Source organism: Schistocerca serialis, chromosome 1 (genome assembly GCF_023864345.2).
Source record: "Schistocerca serialis cubense isolate TAMUIC-IGC-003099 chromosome 1, iqSchSeri2.2, whole genome shotgun sequence".
Classification (NCBI taxonomy): Eukaryota; Metazoa; Arthropoda; class Insecta; order Orthoptera; family Acrididae; genus Schistocerca; species Schistocerca serialis.
Window position 1 is genome coordinate 1,003,520,915 of NC_064638.1, and position 25,639 is coordinate 1,003,546,553.

The following is a 25,639-nucleotide window of genomic DNA, read 5'->3' on the forward strand; positions in this document are numbered from 1 at the left end:
GAAAATTTCAATTGTAAATCTCTCTGTAATGCACAATACCTCGCTTATAATGTAGAGTTTATTTGGTATCTCCGTAATGCTCCCATGATGAAACACTCTTCATTGGATCTTCTCTATCTCCTCTAATCAGTCCTCACTTCCAGAGCATGGGCTCTCGGGTTGAATTGCCAGTGGGGTCACGGATTTTCACCTGCCACGAGATGACTGGATGTTTGTGTTGTCCTCATAAATCCATCATCATTCCTGCAAAGTGGCAAGATTCAACTGAGAAAAGGTTGGGAATTTGTACGGGCACTGATAATCGTGCAGCTGAGTGCCCCACAAACCAAATATCATAATCATCATCATCGTCTGTTAGTCCTACCTGATAGCAATCCCAGACAGATGAACGATACTCAAGAATTGGACAAACAAGTGCTTTATAAGACACTTCTTTTGTAGATGAGTTACGTTTCCTTAAGATTCTTGAATCTGAGTCTGATATCTGCTTTTCCCACCATCTGTTTTATGTGGTCATTCCATTTAAGGTCACTCTGGATAATTACACCTAAATATTTTACGGCCAACACTGTCTCCAGCTGTTTGTCATCAATAGTGTAGCTGCACATAAGTGGATTTCTTTTCCTATGTATGCACAGTGTGTTACTTTCATTTACATTCAGGGTCAACTGCCAGAGCCTGCACCAATCATCAGTTATTTGTAAGTTGTTCTGCAAATTCTTACTATCTTCTGGCGCTGCTACTTTGGTATAGACAACTGCATCAGCTACGAATAGCCTTAAAGAGCATCTGACGCTTTCTACTAGATCATTCATGTATATTATAAACAGTAATGGTCCTATCACCTTCCCTGTGGTACTCCGGATATTACCTTTACATCTGTCAATTTTGTTCTGTTAAGAGTGACGTGTTATGACCTATCTGCAAGAAAGTCTTGAATCTAATCACAAGTCTACTCCGATACTCCGCAAGTTCATATTTCCATACTTTTTTTTTTTCATCAAACGGCAATGTGGGATGGTGTCAGAGTGCCTTACTGAAATAAAGAAATATGCATCAACCTAAGCGCCATTGTCCACTGCACTGTGGATCTGATGGAGGAACAGGGCTAGCTGAGTTTCACAGGATCTCTGCTTGTGGAATCCGTGTTGATTTTTATAGAGGGGATGTTCATTTTCCAAAAACGTCATAATTCTTGAGCATAAAACATGTTCCATAATTCTACAACAGATTGGCACCAACAATATAGGTCTATAATTGTATGGATCTGTCTTATGGCTTTTCTTAAAAATGGGAATGACCTGCACTTTTTTCCAGTCATTAGGTACCTTTCATTGCTTGAGTGATCTACAATAAATTACTGCTAGAAGGGTAGCATGTTCTTTCACTTAATCTTTATAGAATCTTTTAAGTATCTCATCTGGTCCTGATGCCTTTACTCTCCTAAGCGATTGTTGCTGCTTCTCAGTTCCGCAATTGGTTATCTCAATATCCGGCATCTCAACATTCATACAACTACTGAAAGGAGGGACGGTGTTACGTTCTTCCACGGTGAAACAGCTTCAGAAGACCGAATTCAGTATTTTGACCTTCTTTCTTGTTAGCTTCTGTTTCAGTGAAATGTGGTCACTGAGAGAATGAATAGATGATTTTGACACACTGACTGATTTTAGATATGACCAAAATCTCTTAAGGTTTTTACTCAGGTCCATTGACATCTTACCTTCAAAATCATTGAACACTTCTCTCATTGATCTCCTTATGCTCATTTTCGATCTGTCCAGCTTTTGTTTTGTCAGCTAGCTTTTTATTTCTCTTGAAGCTGAGATGAAGTGCTCTTTGTTTACCTAGAGCTTTTCTAATATGGCTATTAAACTATGGTGGATCTTTCCCATCTCTTAAAACCTTACTCAGAATATACTTGTTTGGGGCATACTGAATGATGCATTTGAATTTTTTCCATTTGTTCTCCACAACTTTGTCCTCACTGCTGAGATATTCTGAAATTTGTATCCTGTCACCCTTACTGAACAAGTTAATCTTCCTACCTTTCTTAACATTCCTTGTAGGACCCAACGTCATAGATGCTGTCACAGCCTTATGATCACTGATAACCACCTCTACGTTAACTGATTTGAGAAGTTCAGGTCTGTTTGTTGCCAGGAGCTCTAAGACGTTACCTCACGAGCTGGTTCTCCAACTATCTGCTTAAGGTAATTTTCGGAAGAGACATCCAGAACAATGCCATATGAATCCCTGCCTCTGGCACCAGGTTTGATGGCATAACACTCCCCATCTATACCTGGTAAGTTGAGGTCAACCCCTATTACAACGGCACGATCAGGAAAATTACTAATGATATTCTGCAAGTTCTGTCTGAAGTGCTCTACAACTACAGAACCTGACCCAGGTGGTCTAGAGAAGCATCTGATCGCCTCTTTTTTACCATTCTTTGATACTCAATTTCACCAAGATTAATTCACATTTGGAACCCATGACAAGCTCACTAGATCTTATCAAATTTTTTACTGCAATAAACACGCTGCCACCATTGGTGACTAACCTGTCCTTACAATAAACATTCCAATCTGAAATTCAGAAATTTGTGATAAGGATTTATGGGACCAAACTGCTGAGGTTATCGGTCCCTAAGCTTAGACACTAATTAATCTAACTTATGCTAAGGATGACACACACCCCCATGCCCAAGGTAGGACTTGAACCATTGACAGGGACAGCTGTGTGGACCATGACAAGATGCCTCAGACCACACAGCTACCCCATGCGGCTCCAATCTGAACTTATGATTTCACTGTCCTCGATGTCTAGTTTCAAACAGCTGTCTGTTCTCAATACTATTTGTGCATTATAACCTGCAGTAAGTGATACTAATTCTGAGACCTTTCCCTGGATGCTTTTGAGGTTTACTAAAATCATATTAATCTTTCCTATCTCTGATCTGTGAGGACCAAGGTTCTCTAAGATCACTGGCTGATTTAACAAGAAAATCATCTTTGATCTGAAGGAAAGGGTTCTATGACCTAAAAAAGCCCCATGTGTATGCCACGCATACTCCACCACCCTAGTAGCCGCTTCCTGCATCTAATGCACGCTTGACCTGTTAAGGAGAAGCCTACAATTCTGCACCCGATAGTGGAGGTCGTGAAATTCACATCCGATAACGTCACAGAGTTGTATGAGCCTCTGGTTTAGACCTTCCACTCTGCTCCAAACCAGAGGACTGCAATGAACCCTGGGTACGATGCTAGATATAGACAGCTTACTCTGCATCATGCGTGCATTGCTAGTTGCCTTCAGCAAATCAGCTAGCCACTGAAAGGAGCTGAGGATGGCATCAGAACGCAAGTTGCAGGCATCATTTGTGCCAACATGTGCCACTACATGTAGCCACTGCACCCAATGCACTCAATAGCTGCCGGCAGGGCCTCCTCCACATCACAGATGAGACCTCCCGGCAAACATACCGAATGCACACTGGAATTCTTTCCTACCTTGTCTGCCATCTCCCTGAGGGGCTCCATCACCTACCTAACATTGGAGATCCCAATGACAAGCATACCCACCCCCTGTAATTGTCTGGACTGGGCAGGAAAATCGAGTGCTGGCCCAACAGGAGAGGCATCCTGTGCTGGCTCAGAGTTATCAACGCTGGGTAGCACCTCGTACCTGTTGCTAAGACATAGGGAACCAGCCACACAGCCTGCTCCCTCTTTCACCTTCCACCCAGTGACACATGAACCCACCAATGTCTGCCACCCACTCTGGAGTGAGGATGGACCAGTCAACTGTTGCATATCAGAAGGCGCAGCGATGTCTGCGTCACCAGGGGATTCCAGTGGCACCAAAGGTGTTGCAGTTCTCCTCACTGGCACCCTGACATCACCGCAACTTTGAGCATTAGCTAGAAGCCTGTCAATAGTAGCCAACACAGTTTCCAACACTTTACAGACTGTGGCCAAATCTCCTTGTGTCCGCTCACAACAAACACAGTCCCTAGCCATATTGTACTGTGTGTAAAATAGATATAATGTCTCAAATGGCGCTACTAAGTTTGAAATATATACAAAATATACCAAAAGAGAATAAAGTAACACTGAAAGTTGCTGTCCAAATTTCTCACTGTACTTTGAAACTGCAAGCTATTAAACAGAAATAAATTTCTCTACTGAAGTTCATGTATTTATAGATACCTGCTATTAGAGATCCTGTTTATCGAAACATTACTGCATGAGATAAATATGCGAACTAGAAGGCACTGGTCTAAACTGTATGCTGTCTACTAGCACAAAATTAAAACTTTGTGGCGTGATGGAGTTTCTAGTGATGGGAAAATTTACACTAGCAAGCCAACCTATACAAGGATATCCACAGGACTTATGCAAAAACAAAAACTACTATTAATTTTCTAACCAATGGTCTACACAGTAAAATACATACATATAGTTCACTTCTTTGCAGAAGCACATGGAAAATACAAAGCTAAGTTTATTTACTGTTTATCAGACAAGTGCTGCTGCTGCACGTCCTCTTGGCTTGGCGGTTGCCACTACACTGATTATCTTGCCCTTTTCCATTAACTTTAAAGATTTGGCTATTTGATATCACTCTCCATTAGACTATAACCCCTTCAAATGTCAGTGCAACCTATCCAACGGAGTATATGTTTTAGACAATATTCTTAATCAGTTTTCATAATGTCAAATTATTAAAAATTAGTAAGCTGATCCTACAGAAGGTGGAGGGAATTTACACGGTAGATTGTCAGACTGGTGGAAAAAGTTTATTAGTACAAAATTTCTTTTTTTTCTTTTTTACTCTTCCAATGCAACAGAAATGCATCTTGCTGCAAGGTTCTGGCTGGGCTTGAGTCAGTGCAACACCAGATGTCACTAGATACTGCTGCTTACCCACACTCAGTCCACATGAGTAGAATATCTTTCTCGTAGCAGGTACTACTGACAAGGTAATGCTTTACTAAAGTGTTGCTGACTAGGCCACAGTTTCAAAGTGGCCTCCAGCAGCCAATCAGAGGACTGTGGATGGTCACATGAGGGATGCAAGGTGAATTAGCCACAGTGCACTGACACTGCCAAGACACTCTCTTGCTAGCCAGCTCTCAACCCAACCACACATACCTTCATGCTTCTTCTTATTCGAGTGCCATGGCCCTCGGTCTGGTTGTCGGTGGCCTCCAACTAGCCACTGTTTTACACCTGTCTTCCTATTAGGTTAGATTTACTGGAATAAACCTTCAGTCAGTTTTTATATTTTCTTCTTATTTAACCAAAATTGTTTTGCTCACCCCCAGGTCCACATCCCACCTCCCTCATGCCACCAGCAAATCCTGTGCAAAATTATTAGCTAAGGAAAACGATATTGTAACTAAACTAAGTATCAGTAGAATGTGAATTACAAGTTGATAAATTATAACACTGCATCATATGCTAGGTGTTTACATATTAAAAAACACCAAGATATTTTAGTTTATCAGACTTATTTTGGTGGAAGGGTGAAGGTATTTGAATAATTTTATTTATGTATTACCCGAAGGATACACCACTGATTTGTGATGTTACCTCATGGATGTTCTGATGCATAGTAGCTTCTCCTACCAGCATTCCATACAAGCAAACCAGTAGCAGCTTTGCCTGATTGCATCTAGATAATTGGGCTATACACCACTCTGTTTAAAAAGAATAGCTCAGTAACATGATAGAGTTGGTCACATAAATCTGCTTTCATACCCAACAGCTAATCTACTGCAAATAATAGACTGTATGTGTGGTCCTGAAGTCAATGAGTCTTTGACTGGCTAGAATTTCAAATTACTGAAATAAACAGACACATTTAATAAAAGATAAAAGAATAATTAATAAAAAGGGTACTATTGTAATGTCAGTAATTGATGTAGATGACATCAGAGAATTCTGTTGAATAATGTTTATTCAAGAACGCATATCTCAAATAAACAGAAAGAGATCCTATGGTAACCAGTTATTTCAGACAGAATGATATAACCTTATTTCATGCAATAAAGTTGCATTGAGGGTATTATGAGAATGGTAGCAGAATCCCAGAGCTAAACTGTCATCAAAGACATGCAAAAACTAAGTCAATTTTGTGGTCACGAGACAAAAAATATTCACCAGCTAAAAGTAATTCAGATTTCATCATGATGAATTACACATTAACACACAAGAGATAATAAATAGGAACTCATACTCTGTCTATTCTCAGTTCAAACATGCAAAGGGAAAAGCTAAAAATTGTGCACCAGAGCACATTCAGACATCACATTAGTAAAAGTCCAATAGGAAGTTAAAGTATTTTAGTGGCCATTCACCATTCACAATCTTCCGCTGTCACAACTTGAGTGCACCATTCAGAAACTGTCTGTCTTCGCTTGATTCCAGCACTATTCCACAACTGTCTAATTCTCACTGGCTGAAGGCCATTCCACCACAAATACATTATTCTTATGTACTACATGCATGAACCTGACTCAACCTGACTACTTTCCACACTTAACTAAAATATTATAACAATGTTTACGTAAAAGAAATGTTGTAAACATTCTGTCACACACAGAACATTTACAGCAAATATAAATAAATGTTTGTTCATAAATAAATAAGCTAACATTTATGTTCCAATGTGTTCATGTTAAAAGACAGCAAAATGTTGCTAAATATGGTTTCAATAATTATTTCTGTCTGATCAATAGAAGTGTCTTTCTTCTTTTTTCAATGATGGTGACAGTTAACACATGGCAACTGACCACTTTTAAATCGTAATCAACTCTTAAATAAATTTGCTGCTAAAACAGTAAAATACTCATTAAATTGTTACACAACTACAACAAGATATGAGGTATTCACACCGCATTCAGTTGCTGTGTTACTGTAGAGGATATGATGTTCTGGTAGACATTTGCATAAGATCTAAAGACACAATAACTCAATTATTAAAATAATTACAGATATGTAGCTTTCGGGGATGATGCTGTCATCTGAGATATCATTTGATGAAATCACATGAAGCATTTGAAAGTTGTTGATTCTTAAGTTCACAATGAAAATAGTCACTATAAAATATTAACTCCTGTAGTTTTAGAGATACTGAAAATATTATAGGTTCTTTGGATGCACCCCATTTATCTGAGATCACTGATGTATTCAGATTTGCTTTATTACATAACTGTGATTTGTTATAGATTTTCTAGGAGCTGCAAGAAGCCAAATTCCAGACTGTCTCATACTCAGCCATTTCTGGTGCATCTCCTGCACAAATATTATGTAGGTAACTACTATCCAAATTCCCAGCTTTGAGATTTACCAATTTTTGGCTACTCATTGATCGCCTTTGTACTTGAGCCAACCAGGATTATCTGCTCTATCTGGCCCTGTTGTGCTACACATCAAGCCCTGAGGCCATCCACTAGCATTCAGCTGCATAAATAAATTCACCTCACCTCATATCAGTTCTAGGCAGCTGACTAACACGCCTATATGTGCCTACCATTACAGGTGTTACCAAAGCATTGAAAAAAAGTATTGGTTCTTCCTACTTGAGTCTGTATAGAATGAAATTCTCAATGTAACTATAGAAAATCAAACTCATACACACACATTTTAACAATACCTGGGGCTTGGTCTGTGTACATGTCAGTTAGATGCAAAATGGCCTGTATATACTATAATGAATTGGTTTTACAGTGACCTTTGATCAACAGCATATTGCAATACCTGTCCTGATTGGTTAAATTTGCAGTTCCCTTTTTTTTCAGATACATTTTATCTAAATCTGCAATCCTGATAGTTCATGTTTTTTAATTTCCTGTAATATTTTGAATACTATTTTATCCCTGAATTTGAGGAAGTTAATTATCATATAAATTCCATTTGTTTCATTTGACTGTGATTGCCATTGTTTTTGCATTATGCAATATTTGCTTACAAATTTTCTAATAACATTTCAGTGTCAGATAATTAAAGAAGATAATTAAAGTGTTCACAGAAACCTGTCACAAGGAAAAAAAGTATGAGATATTTGGTGTTTTAACAATGTGATTTGAATCAAAACTTTAAAAAAATTCAATTTCAAAATTATATTCCTTGACATAAATTAGTTTATTTTCTACAAATTTTGTTTATTTCTGTAATCATGTTTTCTTGGTAAATGTTAACTCAAGTATGCAGAAAAACATATATGACCCTTAATCTGTTCTCTGAAAGCTGAATTTTACTGTCTACCCTATTGTACAGCAGAAACTCCAGATTGAAACAACAATAATGTAGGAAAAGATGAGTGCTACTTACCATGAAGATGACACATTAAGTTGCAGACACATACAATTAAAAGACACGTACACATAAGCTTCTGGCCACAGCCTTTGTCCGAAAAAGGAAGAGAAACACACATCATTCTTTCACACAAGCAAGTAACATTCACACACATAAGTGCAAACTCTGACAGCTCAGGCCAGAAGGCAACTATAACATGGAATGGAAGCAGAAATCTGGAGAGGGTGAGGAAGGGGAATGGATAGCAGTGTATGGGTGGGGGAAGAGGAGCACTACCTGACAGAAGATGCAGGGACTAGGCTGCCAAAAGACCCAGCATCAGGAGGTTGTGGGGCAGGAAAGGTGGGGAAAATGAAGCAAAAAAGGGAAGGAGTGGGGAAAGATAGGCAGATGCATTGGCAGAAGTGGCAAACAAAGAGTGTGGAAAATGAGAATGGGGAGAAGGTGATAGGACAGAGTGGATGGAAACTTTTGGTGGAGAGTGTGGGGAGAGTATGTTACTGTAGATTAAGACCAGGATAATCACAGGAGCAGAGAATGTGTTATAAGTATAATTCCCATCTGTGCAATAAGGGATGGATGAAGAAAAACACTGTGGGTCTGATAGGTGTTGGATGTTGTGTCCTGAGGCAGTAGTAGGATGTTAGCAGGTTCAATAACTTATGGAGGTGGTGTCTGGAACGCTCCTCTAGGTGCTGAAGAACACCCCTAATAGCACCTAAACCCTGCCTATGTGATTTTATCAACTTGCTAGAGGGCCCAAAACTCCCTATCAACACTCCACCAAATCTAGAGCTGAAACGTTTCTGTGACAGTGTTGTTAACCTTTCCACCAAAACCCCCAGCTCCACAGAAGTTTCAGTCATATCCAAAGGACCCATCTTTAGCCTTACACCCCAATTTAACTGTTCTGGGCTTCTCAAAACTACTCTTCTTCTCACAATATCTGAAAAAAAAAAACACTTCTTTGACACCAATCCTTCCAACCAAAACCAACCTAATTTCCAACATTGAACGCTGCCTGTTCCAGTTCACATCGCCATCCAGCCATTATCCTCCTCTCCCACACCTAACCAGCTCCTGGTCACCTTCCAGGAGTTCCTTACCTACAACATGGCCTCAACAACCTTCCCTCGGTCCCTTCCCCAGAAAACCAAACTTTCAGCAGAAGAAAGGGTAGTCATATACAGCCTCAAAACAAATCCTGAGTTAATCATCCTACCTGCAGATGAAGGTTCCACCACTGTTGTTATTTATCACAGTGACTACCTGGCATAAGGCCTCTGCCAATAATGTGACTCCTCCCACCTATAAACTTTGCCAGATTGATTCCACCCTGGAAGTCCAACACAGCCTCCAATCACTGCTTAAAGCCTGAAGCTCTTCCAACATCCTCTCCCATGAATTCATTTCCTTCCTTGCCCTATGACACCACACACACTCACCTTCCACATGCTCCCAAAATCCACAAAACCCAACAATCCTGGATGCTCCATTGTGGCTGGTTATTGTGCCCCCACTGAAATAATTTCGACCCTCATTGACCAACACCTCCAACCAAATGCCCATAATCTAGCCTCCCATGTAAAAGATACCAATGACTTCCTTCACTGACTCTTCACCATAAACCACCCCTTCATCTCCTAGATCCCTACTCAACACTGTTGATACCACCTCCCTACACACCAACATCCCTCAAGTCCATGGTCATATCACTACTGAACACTACCTTTCCCAATATCCTTCAGACTCGAAACCCACTACCTTGTTTCTCGTACACCTTAATAACTTTACCCTAACCCACAACTACTTCTCCTTTCAAGATCTTCTGATCTGGACTCAGGACCAAGACACTCTACCTTTATTCCATCACAACCTCTATACTTTCTCTCTCGTCTGCTTCACCAGGTCCTCTAGTGACGAAGTAAGCTGGGATATTTTTACTTCTCCTCTTGTTTTGCCATATGCCTCCCCAAATTCATTACTTCATTTTTAACTCATTACAATTAACATACATAAGTATAATCTGCAGTTCCATGAAAGAAAGGTTGGCCCTCAGTTTTAAAGAATGTAACACCAGATCTAATTTTGTGCATAGCTTTGTTTATGTAATTAATGTCCTGATTTATTTTGACTACTCCTAGTTAATATCATTTGTTATAGGGTGAAAACAGTAATTGTTTCATAACTTAAACTCTGTTGTTGACTTATAAACAAATATAAATCTGTAATAATTATAGACATTTGGAGGAACAACTAATAGTATTCTTTAAGTATTTATTTGTCTCTATTCGAAAACATATTAGCAAAGCCAGCTCTCAAATAATTCCAAAGTAATTACCAGTTTTGCCAAAAATATTGTTTGTGTAACTGTATCTGTTAATTTCATCATTTAAACAAATAATGAGGTTTAACCCTTGCAGTAGAAGAAACTGTTGGAAAGAAGCAATTTTTTGATGTATTCAATTAATTTAATGAGTAATGTTTTAATTGTAATTTCTGCAACTTAAACATTTAACAATGTGTAGTTTCAGTGCCTATTATTGTGATGATATGAATTTTTGGTCCTGAGACAGTCAGTCCACGGCCGAGTTTCAGACGAGGAACCCTTATTGGTTAGATAAACAAAAATGCATCAACTTAACTGTGAAATAAGTGTAAGACAAATAGGCCATGTGTTAAAACAATGACAGTATCTGTTCAATATGTACTATATTATTCTGCAAGAACTGTGAACTGTGTGGTTAGGTTCTTACTGCTTATAGACATTCATTGGTAAACTATTGTAGCAGTATGCTGAGGTATGCCTGCAAACTGTTAATGAAGCTTATCAACATTTACCAGTAGTGAACTGGCCATATAACTGTGTATTATTGGGGGTTGAGAACAGTGAAAGTAAAGAACTGTGAAACACAAATGTGCACCTGTCAGCTACATCGTTTAAAGTAGTCAGTGCTGTACTTCCACTCCCCATTTTTCAGCCGGTATAGCAATGCAGTATATCGATACCAAGGATAATCAACAACAACAAAATTAAGGCAGGCAAACGGCACATAAGGTGCCCTCACTGATGAGGACTATTGTAAATGGGCACAATAAATTAGGACTCGCAAACTCTGAACAGTGAACTCAAGAACTGTATACACTACAGTTTCAATGAAGGTGATGCAACAGCCAATCAGCACATGGGTTTCATTGCCATAGTAGGACAGCAGCCAATCAGCGAACTGGTTATATGGAAGCAGCCATTGCGAACAGGAATAGCCAATCAGCACAGCCAACTGGGATAAACAAGACACCTCACTGAGAGAATTACTACTTGTAGCAGCTGTGCAGACGATGAATCAAGATGACAATCACAGCAGCAGCAGGAGGAGGAAAGAGAATAAGAATAAAGTAATTTCATAGCAACAGTCATTTTATACTAAGTGATACATATGGTGTCCCTTAACGAACAAGACAGTGCGAGTGAAAACAAAGCTGTAGAGACTAAGTTTTTAAATGAACAGAAAGACTTACTGGAAGCTGGTTCTGTAGATGATAGTGGCTATAAATCAGACATGAGTGTAACTTTGAATGATGGGGACAAAAGTCCTTTTGTAGATGAAATGATAAAAGTGTCATCTATAGGGTATGGTGAGGTGAGCAAAATGGACAAAAACAGTACTAAAGTGGATGAAATTGTTAAGGTACAAGGGGGAGGAATCTAGTAGCGAAAGTCAGCAAGGGCAGCAGTTTATAGCAGATGGAAAATTGGAAGTGATGTTAACGCAAATTATCAGTAGTATGTGTAAAAGCAGACATTAATAGATTTAAAACTGGCATGACTAGCTTAAAGGATGAACTGAAGAAAGAAAGTGAAAATGAAATTAAGGTAGTTAGCTCTAGTATTTCAGAATTAAATAAGAAGGTTGAGGCAGTAGGGAAAGATTGTGATGAATTTATAAAGAAAATAGTACAGAATACTAATGAGAAATTAACATTAAGAGTAGTAAATGTGTAGACAAGAGGAAGAAGCATTGTGATGACTATAGTAGGAGGGTGGAGGTTTCTGAAAAACAGTGTAAAGATTAAGTCAAAGCAGCCAGGAAATTTTATGCTGAAAACATGGCCAAACTTGAGAACCAAATTGATCAGATTAAAAATGATTTAGAAATGGAGGTCGAAATCAAGTTATGTTGAAGCAAGCTGGGATAATTTTTACTTTCCCTCTTGTTTTGCCATCTGCCTCCTTAAAATTCATTTCTTCATTTTTGAATTAATTACTATTAACATATATGAGTATAATCTTCATTTTCATAAAAGAGAAAGGTTGGCCCTCAGTTTTAAAGAATGTAACACCAGATCAAATTTTGTACTTAGTTTTGTATATGTAATTAATTTCCTGATTTATTCCAACCATTCCTAGTTAATATCTTTTGTTATAGGGTGAAATCAGTAATTGTTTCACAACTTAAATTCTATTGTTGACATAAACAAACAACATTCTGTGCTAATTATAAACATTCGGAGGAACAACCTTTTAATATTCTTTACATATTTATTTGGCTCTATTTGGAAACATGTTAGCAAAGCCAGCTCTCAATTAATTCCAAAGTAATTGCCAGTTTTGTCAAAAGTATTGTTTACAAAACTCTATATGTTAATTTCATGATTTAAATAAATAATTCGGCTTAACCCTTGTAGCAGAAGAAACTGTTAAAAGGAACGAATTTTTCAATGTATTCAGTTAATTTAATGAGTTAAGCTTTAATTGTAATTTCTATAAATTTAACTTCGAACAATGTGTAGTTTCAGCACCTATTATTGTGAGGATGTATAAGGGCCTGATTTTTGGTCCTGAGACAGTCAGTCCATGGCCAAGTTTCAGACGAGGAACCTGTATTGGTTAGATCATATCTGTGAAATAAGTGTAACACAATTGGGCTGTGTGTCAAAACAATGACAGCGACCATTCCACATGTACCTGATTATTCCAAAAGAACTGTGAACTATGTGGTTACTTTTTTACTGCTTGTAGATGTTCAACACGAAACTATTCAGCAGAATGTGGATGTTCACCTGAAACCTGTTAATGCAGCTCATCGAAAGTTTGACAACAGTGCACTGGCCATAGAACTGTGTATTATTGTGGGAGGGGGGTTTGTGAACAGTGAAAGTAAAGTACTGTGAAGTGCAAATGTGCACCTGTCAACTACATCACTTAAAGTAGTCAGAGTTGTATTTTCACAATCCATTTTTCAGCCATTGTAGAAATGCAGTACATCAACACCAAGGACAACAAACAAAGAAATAAAGCAGGGAACATTGTCACATTTGGTGCCCCACATGGGCAATATTGTATGTGAGCACAATAAACTAGGATTCGTGAACTTTGCACAGTGAAATCAAGAGTGGTTTACAGTGCAGTGATGCAACAGAAAACCAGCACTAGGGTTTCATGGCCACAGTTTGACAGCAGCCAGTTAGTGTGCAGGTTCCATGGGAGTAGCTATTGAGTACAGGAGCAGCCAGTCAGCAGGCAGGGGGACACAGCTGACCAGGATAAACAAGAAGCTTCACCGAGAGAATTACAACTTCCTGCAGCCATGCAGATGATGGAACAAGATGACAACCATAGCAGCAGCAACAACAGCAGCAGGAGATGAGTGATTGTAAAATAAGGTATTTCATAGCAAAAGCCACTTTATAATAAGTGATATATAATGAGTGGCCTTAATGAACATGACAGTGTGAAGGTACAACAGGAGACTGGTTCTGTAGACAATGGTGGTTATAAATCAGACGTGAATGTAACTTTGAATGATGGGGACAAGAGTCCTATTGAAGATGAAATGATTAAAGCATCATCTACATTGTGTGGTGATGTGAGCGAAATGGATGAAAACATACTGAGGTGAGTGAGATTGTTAAGGTTAAGAAGGAGGAATCTAGTAGCGGAAGCCAGCAAGGTCAACAGTTTTTGGCAGACGGAAACTTGGAAGAGATGTTAAGGCAAATTATGAGTAGTTTGAGTTGTTTGAGTAATATGAGTATGAAAGAAGACATTAGTGGTATGAAAGAAGACATTAGTAGTATGATGAAAGATATTAATAGGGTGGAAAAGAAAACTGATAGCATTAGAAATGACATGGTTAGATTAAAGGATGAACTGAAGAAAGAAATTAAAAAGGAGATTAAGGTAGTCAGCCCTAATCTCTTAGAATTAAATAAGAAGTTTGATGTGGTAGTTAAAGATCGTGGTAACACTAATGATAAATTAACATTAATGAGTAGTAAATGTGTAGAAGAGAGAAAGAACCTTTGTGATGACCACAGTAGGAAGGTGGAGGCTTCTGAAAAACAGTGTTAAGATGAAGTCAAAGCTGCCGGGAAATTTTGTGCTGAAAACAGGGTTAAACTTGAGAATCAAATTGACCAGATTAAAAATGATTTAGAAACAGAGGTAGCAACCAAATGTGCAATAGTGGTAGAGGAAAAACTCATAACAGAAAATAAAAATGTAGATTCAAAATTGGTTGAAATAGAGAAAAAGATGGAAGAGGTACAAAATCGAAGGCATAGAGTATGTAGTGTCCCAAACAGTCCTTCATTTGTTAGTTGTAAGAAATTCAATAATTTTGAACCATATGAGGAAGTGCATCCAGTTGATTTCATTAGAGAATTTAATGATTTGCCTGAAACATGGAATGACAAAGAGAAAATGTCATTTGTTAGAGGTTTTTTGAAGGGGGATGCTTATGGATGGGCAGCTCAGGTAGCTGATAGTTGTACTTCATGGCAAAGCTTTGAGAAAGCATTTTTAGATTAATATTGGTCCAAAGAGAAGCACCAGAGAATTTTGAGTGAATTTTGGGGAGGAGAGAGATTTGACTCTAGTAAGGGTACTGCGAAAGGTTTCTGTCAGCTTTGGATAAACATACTGAAATATTTGGACAAAGTGCTAGGTAGTGAATCAATAATTATGGGATTAGGAACTGAGTTGCCTCAGAAAGTTAGAGAATTTCTTGTCCCTGCCCTAGGGGTAATATTAATGATTTCTTGAATTATGTTGATGAAGTTGAGACTCAAGCCCTCAGTGGAAGATTGTAGGAGGAATTTTGATGACAATAATCAATCAGGGAGAGAATTTCAGGTAAATAGGATAAACAGGACTAATTACAGTAGAAATTCAAGGGATGGTTGGGTGGAGGAGAGCCAGAATAGGCACGGAAATTGTAGGAGAAATTCAAGTACGAGAAATGGAGGAGATGACTTTAATTCTGGATCAAACCATTTAAACTAGATAATGCTCCAGTTTTGGCTTGTAGTAGAGCAGTAGTGATGAAGAGCCACTTGTATATAAATGTCCTGTACTTACAGGTAAGGGTAATGTAAATGACAGTAGCAAGATGAGTGTAATTCCTAATTCTAGTGAGATGTTGAATGATAGTGTGGGTATCAATGTTTATACTGTAAAAAGAGAGGAGGAACTTACTATTATGTGCATTGAACCAGAAGTAAGACCTACAAGCAAGTAGAGAGCTCAACATTCTTTGTTGGATTCATTATGTGGCGATAATGGTTACTCCAGCTGTCTGTCATATTTTTCGTATTTCCTGAAGCATTCTAACTCTTCTACCGTATTGGTAGAAGCATGGACTCATAAGAGGGTGGAAGAAAGTAAATTGTACCATGTTTAAAAAATTTCTGTCAAACAAAGAGGTAAGGTAAACTGAAAATGAAAGATGCCAGCATAGGTAGAGGAGAAGGTGCAGATTATCTGAAAACTATAATTAACTTCTGAAGTAATCAGCTCATGAGTGCGGCAGCAGCAGAGGCAATGTGCAGAAAAAATCATATTGAACACTAGGTCTTAATACAATTGTGGTATAAGAGAAGTGTTTGTGTTCAACTCCATCAGGATACTGAGGTAACTATCTACCCACAGCAGTGTCATCATACAGCCTCTTCCCACATTAAGAAAACAAAACTTTAAACATAGTTGCCTGCAGTAATCTGTGGAAAGAATAAGCCAGATTTGTATGTATATCTTCCTTCAGGCTAGAACCTTAACCAGTTTGATAGAATACAGAGAAATAATAGTTTTTCTAAGTGATAACTTTGTCTGATTAGTAATGAGAGTTACGTTTGCCTCAGAATAAGGATCTGTTACTGTGAAGTGTTTTTCAGTAGAATCAGTTTTGCATTGGATAAGCAGAGCAGGTGTTTATTTATTACATAATGAAGTAATAATGAAATAATAAAATAATGAATAATGATTGGGTCTTAATGGTTAGGGAGCCAGTCTCTGCAGTAGGGATATTTTTTGAGAATGCACTTCACTAGCTAATGAGGTAAGACAGGTAAGTAAAATAATGGAGCTGACAGACATGATTAATGAAAAAGATAACTGTATACAAACAAATTTAGTGTGACTATAATGGTGATCTAATTTTGAACTAGGCAACATTGGGTACTGTGTATATTGTGCAAATTGTGACACTGCAGCTGGGAATGAGAGCTTAACAGAAAGAGCAATGTTTTAATGAGGTACAAGTCATAGAACGCCGCATTATTGGATCTATAGGTTATCTGAAAACTTCTGTTTGTGTTCTGGAGAATTTTGAGCTTAAGGGAGTAATACTGGAACCAAGAAAAGTAATTTTGCTGGTTAGCTGATAACTGTGGTTCAAGAGTGATGTGAATATTCTGACAGGTCAACTATTTGGTAACATTTTGTGATTTTGTGAAGATTTTATTTTCTGGTTGAATGTGAGTAGTACTCAGAACTGAGTGGAGAAGTACGGCAATGATCTAATACAACTTCCATCCCCTTAATTTGATTTGAGTAGTAATTAAGTCATGTGACATTGACTCTATTCTTTTTTCATAATGTAATGATTAGTAATTCTGTGCTACTGCACATCATCAGTTTTTGCTATTTTGCAAATGGGAAAGAGACCCAAATCTTTCAGGTTTAACCAATTGCAGACAGTTATGATGTAGAGTAATGTTTTGTAGTGCAATGTGCACTTGATTTTAAAATTTTACTAGTCCACCTTTCGTACTCCAGTCAATTTTAGTGCTCATTATTGTGATGTCATGAGGACTATGTAATGTATTTATTTATGATGTAATGATTATCATATGCCATTAGTGTTATACATTTTTTTCTTAGACTTAAGTTAGAAGAAAAAGTGTACTAACGTGGGATAATTTTATCTCCTTTTTTTTTTCATGTACTCTGGCAGAGGAAAACCACTTTCAAGGGAACTGACAGCAGAGCATTTCCTTACTAACTGTCACTTGGACCTGTTGCGGGCATGGAGAGAAAGCATGTTAAAGCTCATTAAAAGAGTGAAAGTGCTTGTGAAAAATACTAAACACCAAGCAAGTGAAATTTTCTGTCAAAAAAGTGAACTGCAATGTGCAGTGTAATTTAACTTTTTGCAACCCATGAGGATTTATCATTTGAAGCAAGACAGGACTTGTATCAAGTGATATGTATCTTATAATGTAATCTTTGCCTACCCAAAAAGTACGTCACTCATGATGAAGATGCTTATTTATATTAAAAGTATAACTCATGGATATTTTGTGCCATTCCAATACACTATATGTAAATGTGTTGTATGGGGATTTTCGTATGGCCAGTTTATATAAGTATAAAGTTTAAAAAAATTATGTACTGTAGGTTTTGACAATATTTCTTATGTAGTATTCTTTTGTGTGTAGAATTTTAACCCACTTTCTGGGGTCACTTGTACTCACTGAATTCCCCAGTTAACTATTTGCAACATCTATCTGGTCAATCCAATGGGGGTTGATGTGACAAAGCAAGCTGGGATCTTTTTACTTCTCCTCTTGCTTTGCCATCTGCCTCTTTAAATTCATTTTTTTTTTTTTTATTTTCAACTAATTAACATTAACATATGGTATAAGAATGTAACACCAGATCAAATTTTGTGCTTAGTTATGTACATGTAATTAATTTCCTGATTTATTTCGACTGCTCCTAGTTAATATCTTTTATTATAGGGTGAAATCAATAATTGTTTCATAACTTAAATTTTATTATTGACTTATAAACAAACAAAATTCTGTGCTAATTATAAACATTTGGAGGAACAACTAATAGTATTCTTTACATATTTATTTGGTTCTATTTGGAAACATGTTAGCAAAGCCAGCTCTCAATTAATTCCAAAGTAATTACCAGTTTTGTCAAAAGTATTGTTTGCGTAGCTATATCTGCTAATTTCAGCATTTAAACAAATAATATGGCTTAACCCTCGTAGTAGAAGAAACTGTTAGAACAATGCAGTTTTTTGATATATTCAATTAATTTAATGAGTTATGTTTTAATTGTAATTTCTGCACCTTAAACATTTAACAATGTGTAGTTTCAGTGTCTATTTTTGTGATGATGTATAAAGGCCAAACTTTTGGTCACAAGACGGTCAGTCCACGTCCGAGTTTCAGATGAGGAACCCGTATTAATTAGATCAACAACAGTGCATCAACTTAACCATGAAATAAGTGTATGACAAATAGGCCATGTGTTAAAACAATGACAGTATCTGTTCAATATGTATCATATTATCGTGCAAGAACTGTGTGGTTAGGTTTTTACTGCTCATAGATGTTCGACAGTAAACTGTTGTAGCAGTATGCTGATGTATTCCTGCAAATTGTTAATGCGGCTTATCAACATTTACCAGTATTGAACTAGCCATATGTGTTACTGAGGGGGGGGGGGGGGGGGTGGGGGGGGGGGGGGGGGAGGTTGTGAACAGTGAAAGGAAAGAACTGTGAAATGCAAATGTGCAACTGTCAGCTACATCTTTTAAAGTAGTCAGTGTTGATCTTCCACCCCTATTTTTCAGTCAGTATAGCAATGCAGTATGTCAACACTGAGGAAAAAAAAAAAAAAAAAAAAAAAAAAAAAAAAAAAAAAAAAAAAGCAGGCAAATGCCTCACTCTTCAACCCAGTGTCCTCCTTTCTAGACATAAACCTCTTACTCTTTGATAGCTCCATCCACACCTATGTCCACTGGTCACCTGGGGCAGTGTATCTGCAGTGACAAGAACTTGCTTGCCCAGTACACTGAGGGTTTCATGGAGGTGTTCATAGACAGCCCCTATCCCCCAGACCTTGTCTGGAAAGAGGTATCCCATGTGCAAATGGACACCCTCCCCTAGCATTACTTATCTTCAACAGACTGTAACAATTAAAGCTTTTGGCCATTAAGGCCTTTGTCAGCAGTAGACACACATACACATATACACACTCACATATCCTGGATTTTCCATTGTTTGATTTTTATCTTCAACAGAAGTTATCGACGCCTAAAATACTTTTTTACCTTTTAAAACAGATTAATATTATCTCACCTTTTTAACTAAAAGAGTGCCATATGATTTTGTATACAATGTATTAAATTTCAGGCTAAAATGTGTAAAAAAAAATTCTTTATTTTCTTTGTTACCATTGATATGTACTAACTCTGTATGTACAGTTAAAATTACTCTCCTTTTTGAAACATTTGAAACTACAAAATATTTGGCACACTTAAAATTTCTTTTATTAATTATGCAATCTGATTCTAATTATTAAATTTACTTGTGGATTCATTTATCAAATTATAATAGAAATTAATAAAAAGTCATTTGCCAAGAAAATTTGTAAACTCTTCAGAATATTGTTAGTACTGTGGAATGGAGTAGTAGTGGGCATGCCACTAATGTGATTTGATGTGGTTTTAATTTTGGAAATAACAATGTAATTTTTGTTCTTAAAGTGCAAATTATAAAGACAGTGTGATATAGAAAAATGTGATAGACTAAGAAAAATTACAGAAACATAAATTATGGAGTAGGCTTACTTCAGCAGTATCATGTAATTTGGAACCTTCAATGTCAAAAATTTCAGCAGCAAGAATCAACCCCTAGACGTTAAGAACTGGAGCCAACTACAAAAAAAGAAGATAAGTAAAAAGTGTATTGTAAATCTTACTCCTCTCGAAGCATATTAAATGAGTCAAATATGAAGTGAGTTAAACATCAACAAATGATATGATGCCATTTCCCCTCACACCCCCTGTCCTCCCACTACCCCCAAGAACTAGCCACAAAAGTGTGGCCCCTTCATCACCAAATGCTATGCAACACTGGAATAACTGAACCACATCTTTTGCCAGGGCTTTGATTACCTATCATCATGCCCTGAAATGAACTACATCCTACCAGAGATCCTTCCTACCCCCGCTAAAGTGCTGTTCCATCACGCACCTAACCTCCACAAACTCCTTGTCTATCCCTATGCCACTCCCGGTTACACCACCTTGCCACAAGGACCATATTACTGTGGAAGACCCAGGAGCAGTCTGTCCATGCTGCACTTCCTGTTCTAGTCCTCTCACAGGTTTGTCCTACCCCATCAGGGACCAGGCCTGCTGTGAAAGCACCCACATAATATACCAGCTCTGCAGCAATCGTTGCTCAGCTTTTTATAATGGTCTGACTACCAAACCAGCTGTCCACCACGATAAACGGCCACCGCCATACTATGGCCAATAGCAAAGTAGAACACCTTGTGGCACAACATGCAGCTGAACATAATATGCTTGTTTTTAATGGCTGCTTCACTATCCAAACTATCTGGATCCTTCTCTCCACCACCGGCTTTTCTGAACTGTGATGATGGGAATTATCCTTACAACACATCTCTGCTCCCATAATTATCACAATTTTAATCTATGGTAACATACTGTCCCCACACCAGCCATCCAATAGTTTCCACACCTCTGTCTTATCACCTTCCCCCCCTCTCATCTCCCTCCCTCTTCGTTTGCAACTCTCTGCCAATCCACCTGCCCATCTTTCCCCTCTAATTTTTAGCTCCCTGCCCCACAACCTTCTGACACTGCTCCTGTTTGCAGTCTAATCCCTGCATAATCTGCCAGACAGCAAGCTCAACCGGTTATCCGTGCGGTCTAACGCACAGCTTTCTGGATTGGGAAGGAGCACCTGGTCCCCGGCACAAATCCACCTGGCGGTCTTTGGTTGAGGTCCCATGAGCTGGCCAATCAGTGGATGGTTTTAGGCGGTTTTCCATCTACCTTGGCGAATGCGGGGTGGTTCCCCTTTTTCAGCCTCAGCTACACTATGTCGGCAATTGCTGCGTAAACAAGTTCTCCACATACGCATACACCACCATTACTCTACCACGCAAACATAGGGGGTTACACTTGTCTGGTACGAGATGTTCCCTAGGGGGGGGGGGGGGGGGGGCAGGGGTCCACCGGGGGCTGAACCACACAACCACCCTGAAAGAGTGGTTCGGTGTGGGGTGGCGGAGGGGTGAAGTGGCCTGCGGTAGTCATCGTGGGGTTGTGGACCACTGCAGCTGCGGCGGGGACAGAGCCTCTCCATCATTTATAGGCCCCCCGATTAACATACAGTACAATACAATTCCTCCAGATTGCTGCTTTCATTGCATATGATAGTTACATTCTGGTCCAAGCTGCCAGAGCTGGCACTCATGAGCGCATGAATGTTGCTTGCTTGTGTGGATGAATGGTCCATGTTTCTCTTTCTTTTTCTGACAAACACTGTGGCTGAAAGCTTACGTGCAAGTGTCTTTTAGCTTCACTTGTCTGCAACTTAATTAGCCATCTCTACAGGAAGTAGCAATCTATCTTTTCATACAATGTTGACTACTCTAGCAGCTACATTTTTTATATTGTGTTCCATGTTTCTTGCAATAACACTTTTATCCAAAAGAGTATATCTTTTTCTTTCTATGTTTAAGTCTTCAGTCTTTCAAATAGTTGATTCTGTCCTCCATCCTTTTCTATCTTGATTTTCCATTCCTATTCCTCATTGCCATAGCAGATGTCCCACTGACACATGCTTAGTTGATGACACAAGTGTTGTTATGAAAGGCATGGAACGTAACATAACTAATATAGCTAATAGGGTAGTCCAACCTCAAGCAATAAGTGTTTGAGCTGCCATAGGAAAGTAAGCTCTGGGGTTCTGTACAGGTGTTGTGCCAGATGGTAACATTGGGGGGAATGTAGTGGCATGGGGTCTGGGGATGTAAATGAGTCTCTTCCATGGTATTGCAGAGTATGTTCATGGAATACGAAAAGATTTTAATAGGAAGGGAAGATTAGAGCCCTTAAGGCTGAGCTGGATAAAGCCTGAACTGAACAGTGCTAAGGAGAAACTGATGAGGTTAAGGGGGGGAGAAGTGTGAAGACAGATGGGAAGTGGTGGCAAGGAACAGGGGCCACAGAAAGAGAACAGTATCTGACAGTTTCATCAATGGCACAAGTGACAGATTTGCCCCACTGCCTCAGTGGACTAAGGAAGAGGCCCAGGTAGATGTAAGTATAGTTGATACTCAACAGACTTTCACCAGGGAACCAGTTGTTTCAAAAAAAAAAACCTCTGCTTATTTATTTATTTTATATTTTTTATTTTTTGCCACTCCAATGATTTCTAACTCTCCAAACTGTCCTCTCTTGCCATGATGAATCCCATTTCATCCTGCAGTTATCTGCCTTTCATGTTTCCTTGAATGGTATCATCCGCCAATCCAATGTCAAATTGCAACAACATGCCAGACTTCACATCAAAAAGCTATCCCACCTTCTCCTAAACTACCCAAACAGTGGTTTTTCCCTTCCTGTTTCTCTGCAGCTCCCTAAACAGCCACACCATCAACCACCACTCCTCTCCTACAAACCGAACTTGGCCATCCTCCCTAACATCCCACAGCCTTCATCACTGCCGCCTAGACAAAAAATAACCCGTAATCCCAGAACCAGTCACAACAGAACAGCGTTCTTAACCTCTCATCTAAAGCACTCTCCCCTACTGAATTATTTGTGTCATCTAAGGGCCACACATAATATACATTGCAAATATCATTTTGCAACCTAATCCCAAAACCTTTCCAACAGCAAACCTGACATTGAAACTTGCCTCAAACAGTTCAGACTACCATACCAACTTGATCCACCACCACTACCTCAAGATCATCTCCGGTTCACAACCTTTCCTCAGGTCCCTACAACATGACTATAACCTGCCCTCTGCAGAACTCCAGGCTCCACAGTCCCTAAAACCTGATGACTCCATCGTTATCCTCCCAGCAGACAAAGGATCTACCACTGTAACACTTGACTGAAAGTAGTATATTAGTGAAGGTCTATGCTAGCTGTCTGGCACCTCTACACACAGTGTCTGCCATCAAGATCCCATCCCTGTGATTCAAACTTACCTGCAGTCCCTCCTTAAAACCTCAGGCCCCTCACAAGGGCTAACATCTCAGTCCATAGAACTCCTCACCCCACTCAAACCAAGCACCCCCACCTTTTATCTTTTTCCTGAGATCCACAAACCCCTAACCATCCCACAGTTGCTGGCTTCAAAGCACCCACCAAATATAAATCTGCCTTAGCTGATCAACACCTGCAACCCACAGTACAAAGACTCCCCTCCTACATCAAAGATACCAACCATTTCCTAGATCATCTGAAATCCATGCCCATCCCACTCCCACCACACACCTTGCTTGTGACTATTGATACCACCTCCTTCTATTCCAACATCCCCTACATCCATGATCTGCCTGCTGCTGAACATTTCCTCAGTCAGTGTCCACCTGATTCCAAACCTATGACATCCTTCCTACTCAACTTAATCAACTTTATACTTACCAACAACTACTTCACCTTTGAGTGGCAGGCTTACAAACAGACCAGGGGTGTGGCCATGGGAACCAGGATGGTTCCTCCCTATGCCAACCTTTTCAAGGGTTGCTTGGAGGAGGCTTTCCTGGGATCCATAAATCTTCAGCCTCTAGTTTGGTTTAGATACACTGATGGCATCTTTACCATAAGGACTCATATGAGGCTGACCTGCTAAAATTCCTGGAATCTCTGAATACCTTCTCCCAGTTAAATTTCACATGGTCCTATTCTGAATCCCATGCCACTTCCCTTGCTGTTGATCTTGTCCTCACTGAAGGCCAGCTTCCATCCGCAGTAAACATACCAACAAACAACACTACTTACATTTTGGCAGTTGCCATTCTTTCCATGTCAAACTTTCCCTCCCACATAGCCTTGCCATCCGAGGCAAATGTATTTGTTTGGATGCAGACTCTTTACAGCAATACACCACCATTTTCACCTCAACCTTCACTGCACATAATTAGCCCACCAGCCAAGTTAAAAAGCAGACTTCCCAGGCCATCACATCTGATCTTGGTACTGCTGATCCTTCCAAAAGACAGCTTTGGAGCACACCATTGGTGACTCAGTATTATCCTGGTCTGGAAATCAGTTATTTAGAAGAGGTCATGACTTCCTAAAATCATGCACTGAAATGAGATCCATTCTGTCTGAAATTTTACCCACCACATGTAGAATAGCTTTCCATCACCCTTTGAATCTCCACAATGTTCTTGTCAGACCCTATACTCCTTCTGCTCTCATCTTCCTAACCTTTGGCTCTTACGCCTATGACTGTCCCCACTGCAATACTTGTCCTATGCACCCTCCTACAGCCCTGTAACTGCAAAGCATATACAATCAAAGGGAGAGCCACCTGTGAAATGACACGTCATATACCAGATGTTATGTAAACACTATGCAGCCTTCTAAAACAGCATGACTACCACCAAATTATCAATTAGGATGAATGAGCATACGCAGAGGATGCATACTGGTTACTCACAATATCCTGTTGCACAGCATGCTCTACAACATGATATTCATGACCTCGGCACCTGTTTCGTCACATGTGCCATCTGGATTCTTCTCCCAGACACCAGTTTCTCAGAACTCTGCAGTTGTGAACTAGCACTACAACATGTCCTTGGTTCTTGCCACCCACCTGGACTTAATTTCTTCCATCTCAGCATTTCTTCACTGTAACTACACTTTGTTTCACTCTGTTTTATTTTTCTACATCTTTCATTGTCTTTCCTGTCTATTTTTCACCAACCCCCTCCAACCTATGTTACATACAATGCAATTAGCTTTTCACTCTTATTAACTCGTGCATGGTGTTTAAGCAATAATCTTTCTCTGCATATTACCCTGTCTTCCAGCTTTAAGCTCTCAGGTTTTCAAATCTCGTTCGATGCAGTCCCCAACAATCAGTCTTTCCTTCTCATCCTGTATGGTAAGTCTCCCCTGATCTGCAGTTCTGGGTGACTTTCCTCAAATCTACACCTTTTCCTAGGCCTCTCCAGTCCATTTCCTTCACTCCTCTTCATCCTCTTCAACACATCTGCCTGAAGATGGAGCCACTGG

The 25,639-nt window shown here is 39.1% G+C and overlaps 1 long non-coding RNA gene across 1 annotated transcript in view; it reads right to left on the minus strand.

Moving 5' to 3' along the window:
• Positions 1-25,639, minus strand: part of LOC126458653 (uncharacterized) — a 57,892-nt gene that overhangs the window by 14,431 nt on the left and 17,822 nt on the right. The window contains exon 2 of the long non-coding RNA XR_007585672.1: positions 40-243. This is a non-coding gene — a long non-coding RNA (uncharacterized LOC126458653). The remainder of the gene's footprint in view (positions 1-39; positions 244-25,639) is intronic.